This window comes from Puma concolor, chromosome C1, assembly GCF_028749965.1.
Source record: "Puma concolor isolate L17-30 chromosome C1, mPumCon1.1.hap2, whole genome shotgun sequence".
Taxonomy (NCBI): Eukaryota; Metazoa; Chordata; class Mammalia; order Carnivora; family Felidae; genus Puma; species Puma concolor.
This window is the reverse complement of record NC_141674.1, coordinates 155,224,076-155,229,931: the sequence shown is the minus strand read 5'-3', so window position 1 is coordinate 155,229,931 and position 5,856 is coordinate 155,224,076. Positions and strand designations below refer to the sequence as shown.

Sequence of the window (5,856 nt, the reverse complement as noted above, 5' to 3'; positions counted from 1 at the left end):
ATATAAAAAAATATGGGGCGCCTGGGTGGCGCAGTCGGTTAAGCGTCCGACTTCAGCCAGGTCACGATCTCGCGGTCCGTGAGTTCGAGCCCCGCGTCAGGCTCTGGGCTGATGGCTCGGAGCCTGGAGCCTGTTTCCGATTCTGTGTCTCCCTCTCTCTCTGCCCCTCCCCCGTTCATGCTCTGTCTCTCTCTGTCCCAAAAATAAATAAAAACGTTGAAAAAAAAATAATAAGAGTTGATTATTGATGTGACCAAACATATTAGTCACATTAATATATATAAATAAGCTTGATTAACTTGTTAAAGAGATTTTCAGATTGACTCACAAAGTAAAGCCCAACTCTATGCTACATACCATCAACATACTTAAAGAGGTTCAGGAATGTTAAAAATAAAGAGTTGGACAAAGTTTTATCAGGCAAATACAAGTAATAAAAATGTAGGGTGCCCTAGGATCCTTGCAACCCCGCTGGCATGTCTCAGGCTGACTTGACAAAGCTGGTGAGGATGCTAAACACCCCAAGACCAAGTCAGCAGATAATGAGATGACGTTCCCCTACAGCCGCTACAAACAAACAACTGCAGACGACACAAACAGCGTGGCCTGGGCTGTCGGATCTCAAAGGCGAGGCCAGGTGGGATGCCTGGAATCAGCTAAAAGGGACTTCCAAGGAAGATGCCATTAAAGCTTACATCAACAAAGTAGAAGATCTAAAGAAAAAAATATGGAATATAAGCCACTGGATTTGGCTGTCAGCAGTGCATTTCATTTAAACTAATACAATGCCTTGTTTTTCTACTACTGCAGATGACATGAACTAATGAAAATAACCAGTTAACCTAGATCCTGAAGACTGTACAGAATATGGCTCTAACAGAGTAGAGCTGAAATGGTTATTGACCTTTGTTGAGTAGTTTTTATCTATAGATCTAAGGTGCATCTGTTTCAGTAAGTAAAAAAAAAAAAAAAAATTTTTTAATGAAAATAAATTAATGCAGGGTTGATATCTTGATATTGGACAAAGTATAAATCATCACAAAAAGCATTAAATGAAACAAGGAAAGACTTGTTAAAATGATAAAGGTCATGCTTCATAACAAAGATAGTATTTTTAAATAGCCATAAACACTACCACCACATTTATAAAACAGAAAGTCCAGGAAATGCCAGGAGAGACAGTTAGAAACAAAATAATAATAGAAGACTTGAATGTATCAATCCCAGACCAAGAAAATCAAGTGAATAAAAATAAAGGAAGGATATAAAACACTTTTCACACCATGAATAAGGGTGATCTTATGAAGCTATATTGAATTTTACCACCAATAACAATTTACATACCTTTTTCTCAAAGGCATATGGAAGATTCACATAAATTAATCATGTTATATCACATAGAAAACCTCATTTTCATAATACAGACATAATTCAAATGACATTCTCTGATTAGAGTATAATATTAATAGAAATTAATAACAACATTTCTAAAGTGTCTTTTCTAGCTGAAAATGTAAAACTTGCTACTGAACAACTCTGGTAAAGGAAAAATGCTAAATTAAGTTTCAGAATTTCTTTTAAAAATAATGATAATAAAAACAGAATGTATGGGATATGATTAAAGCTGCGACTAAAGAGGAATTCATAGCCTTAAACACTTACATCAATAAAAATAAAGAATGAAAAGAAATGAATTAAAATCCCAACCTGAAGTCCTTGGGAAAAACAAAGACACAAACGTTGTAAAGCACAAGAAAGGAAATGGTAAAAATAAAGCAGAAATTAACTATCAGAAAAATATTAGAATTAATAAGTTAAAATGCTGTTTCTTAGGAGTGGAAATCACTTGGTAACTTATTTAGGGATAAAAAGCAGAGGTGGGGAGGCGTGCCTGGGTAGCACAGTCGTTTAAGCAGTTAAGCATCCGACTCTTGATCTCGGTCCAGGTCATGATCTCACAGTTTGTGAGTTCAAGCCCTGCATCAGGCTCATGGTGCAGAGCCTGCTTGGGATTCTGCCTCTCCCTCTGTCTGTCTCTCCCCTGCTTGTGCTCTCTCTCTCTCAAAATAAATAAATAAACTTAAAAAAAAATGTTTTTAAAGGGTGGGGGGGGGGAAGCATAATACACACAATAAGAAATAATCACTGAAAGAGAAGTAGTTAAAACACTAAAGAGACTATTTTGTACAGTTCTATGCAAATAATACAGAGATGAAATAGTAATTTCCCAGTAAGTTTAATTGATCAAAATTGATCCCATTAAATATAGGTGGCTTAAGTACACTAACTTCCATGGGGAAAAAAAATTAGAAAAAATTATAAAAACCCCACCTCCTTAAAAAGGCCTCAGGCCCAAATGGCCTCACAGGAGAGTTCTACCAAACCTACAAATACCAGATAATTCTAATTATGCTTAAATTCTTCCAGAACATAGAAAAAGAAAGAATACTTCCAAACTTTTTTTTTTTTTAAATAAAGCAAGTAGAACAGGGCTAATTAAGCCTAATGAAGATACCAGAAAAGCATAGTTGAATTGCTTACCACCACAAACACAAGACATTAGACATTGTTCGTTCCCAGCCCCAAGGCTGGGGAAGGGATTAGTAATGGAGAGCCCTGAGGTCAGCTGCCCACAAGCACTAGGTATCTACACTGCCCTTGTTTGCCCTGATGGGGATAACCTGAACCAGGTGTCAGTTGCTGCAGGCACAGGGCCAGCCTGGCCTTGCAAATTCCAAAGGAAATGAAGGGAGAAGATTTTTTTTAAATGTCTTCTTTATTTTTGAGAGAGAGACACACACACACAGAGCGTGAGTGGAGGAGGGGCAGAGAGAGAGAGGGAGACACGGAATCTGAAGCAGGCTCCAGGCTGTGAGCTGTCAGCACAGAGCCCGATGCGGGGCTCAAACCCCTGAACTGTGAGGTCATGACCTGAGCTGGAGCCAGACGCTTAACTGACTGAGCCACCCAGACGCCCCAAGGGAGAAGTTTTTACTTTAGCCTCCTACAACCAGGCTGAGCTGCCTCCTGCCCCAGGCCAGTGCTACGGTTCCACATGGGTTCAAACCACTCTCTCTCCCTCATCCGTCAACTCAGGGGTTTCTCATGGTTTCCTCCATTTTTCCCTCCCTTGTTCCTCTGGGGTGGATTTGAGAAGGGGGAGGGGAAGAGCCAGCAGTCCCACTAGGTCCACCTCTTGGGCGGAACTGAGCTCCAGCAGAGAAAGGACATTTGATGGGTTTGACTAAAACTCAGAATTCTTGAAAGGATGTGCTGGAAGATAAAGCTAGCAAGTAATTTCAAAATTATGAAGGCAGCGAATGATCTGATTTAGGCTCTAAACTAGATTTGGTAGATCCCTGAATGTTTTCCAGCAAAGGAAGACTTATTAAAACAGTGTTATAGAAAGATCAATCCAGTGATAACCATTTAGGGGGATGTTGCAGTATCTAGAGTCCCATCCTAGTCAAAGTACAGGCCCCAAGCCAACAGCATCGGCCTCACCGGCATCACCAGGAACTTGTTACAATGCAGACTCCCAGAACTATGGAGTCAGAGTCTGCGTTTTAATAAAATCTTCAGGAAATTTATGTGTACATTAAAGTATGAGAAGCAGTGCCTTAGGCATCATAAAATACCAGCTGAGAAAAGAAGAGTTGGATGCAGGAAAAATTGTATTTCAAAGATAGGGGTAAGGTTAGAGAAGACAGTAAGGTTTCAAGATTGGGTTGCAGGGAGTGTATCAGACCTGGCCCCAAGAACAAATTCATAATGACGTTGACTATGGTTAATGGCTTACAGCTGCATCACCACCAATTTTCAAAATAATCTAAATTGTTAAATCATAGTAATATTTCAATTTGGAAAAAAAAATCATTAGAAATCCTGCTATTACTCTTTTGACTCTCGAAGATTTTACATGGCTTATGTTTTTAATGAAACTATCCATCTGATTTTCCATTTTCTTTCTTACAGTGTGGTAGATTTAGAGTCTTTCCCCAAAGTTCCCTTTGTCACTAACCTGGGCATTTTTCCAAGCCCAAAGATAGTAGTGAAAATTATAGGCTCTTCCTACATACTTTTCTTTTTTAAGCAACTAGAACTGGGTTCCATATTAGCAAGCCTCAATCTTTCCCTATTTGTAGAGGTTTTTTTTAAACATCTCCTTTTTTTTTAAGCACCTTCACAGTCCTGATCAAAACACAGAAGACTTCTTCAAAAGGAGCTAAATTCATTAGTGTGCAATTAAGGGAGTTGGTTTATATGGTTTATATAATTTCTTACTGAACATGCATGCAGCTTTGTAAATATCATGATAGAGAAATTTGAAAGCATCTTAAACAGTCAAGTGTTGAAAGAGCTACTCATTAATACAGAATGTCAATTTAGTTAATATAATATAAATAATATAGAAATAACAATATAGAAATAGAAATCATAATCAAGATAAAATGAGTCCCTCTGTGAAATACGAATGTACCACATCACCCTCAGCATGTTTTACCTCTCTGTTAAAGTTAAAATTAAGAAAATGCAGTTGTCTTCAGTAACAATCTGGCTCATTAAAAGACTAATATGTTCTTTTAATAATAAAATAAAAATAAAGGTATTAAAAATAAAAGTATTAAAAATAAAAGTACTCTTCATTAATTGGAATATATCACATATACAAATATAAGCAAAGAAGCGTATCACCTTCAGATTAGCAATAATTTAAAAAAAAGTCTCAGTGCTGACAAGGATGCAACAAAATAGGTACTATTTACATCAAAGCTGGGAGTCTAAATTACCACAAACATTTTAGAAAGAAATAAAAAATTATCTGTTAAAATGAAAATGTCACGTACTTTTGACCCAGGAATCCTATTTTACTTTTAATATAGCTAACCAAAAAAAAAAAAAAAAAAGCATCATTGTAGTGGTATTTCTATAGTGATGTTTATTGTAGTAGTATTTATAGTGATAAAAATAAAAACTGAACAATCAGCCCTCTGACACCCTCTCAATCTGAATAGATACCAGCCCTCCAGCTGTAAACATCTGTTGGAAACTGATAAATATCAGCTGTTTTTAAAGTTTAAATATGTTGACTCATTATATCTTTAAAAGAGTTCAAATATTTTACGTGAAAATGTTACACTACACGAAATCTAATATCCCACTAATGAATTTACCTTTGACAAACGATTCGGTTGTCCCTAAGAGCCAGCTGCTAATGGATATGGCATCATAATATTTATGTGACAAAAAATAATACTAACAGTAGAATTTAACTGATTTACAAAACAAACTGTTTTCACATACAGAACAAGAAATATATATATCTACAGATATTTATTAAATGCCTCCTACTTCCCAGATACTCCCCTACATTCTGAGCATGCTGCAAAACAGATTTGATGCTGGCTTTCAAGGAGCTCATGATCATGAGCAAGACAGACATCAATCAAATAAACAAACAGGTATGTACACAATTAGAAATTGTGAACAGGATGCTATGAAAGAAAATAATAAGGAGGGGTTTCATTCTATAGATTAGGAAGTTGGGAATGTGCACTCTGGGAAAATGACATTTCATCTATTAGGGTTGAGAAGTCAGCCTTACAAAAGTAGGGAACAAGTCCTCCAGGCAAGTCAAGAAGTCTCTTATTTATTTATGAGACTGGCTTATTTTTTTAAAAATGAATCACAATGTCTAATTGGTACTTCATTAAAGCTCAATATTTACTTATTGAATCCAACCATGGATGCATGCTATTCCGTCTCTCTTAGCAAAGGGCTATGTGTTGAATTTTGGCACAATGGGGCACGTGAGAAAAGCTAAAATATTTTGAAAGTGAGTACCACATATTTATT

The 5,856-nt window shown here is 36.7% G+C and overlaps 1 pseudogene; it reads left to right on the top strand.

Annotated features, from left to right (window-relative positions):
- The first annotated feature begins 547 nt into the window (after positions 1 to 547).
- On the top strand, positions 548 to 776 carry LOC112866103 (acyl-CoA-binding protein pseudogene; annotated as a pseudogene).
- The last annotated feature ends 5,080 nt before the right edge of the window (positions 777 to 5,856 follow it).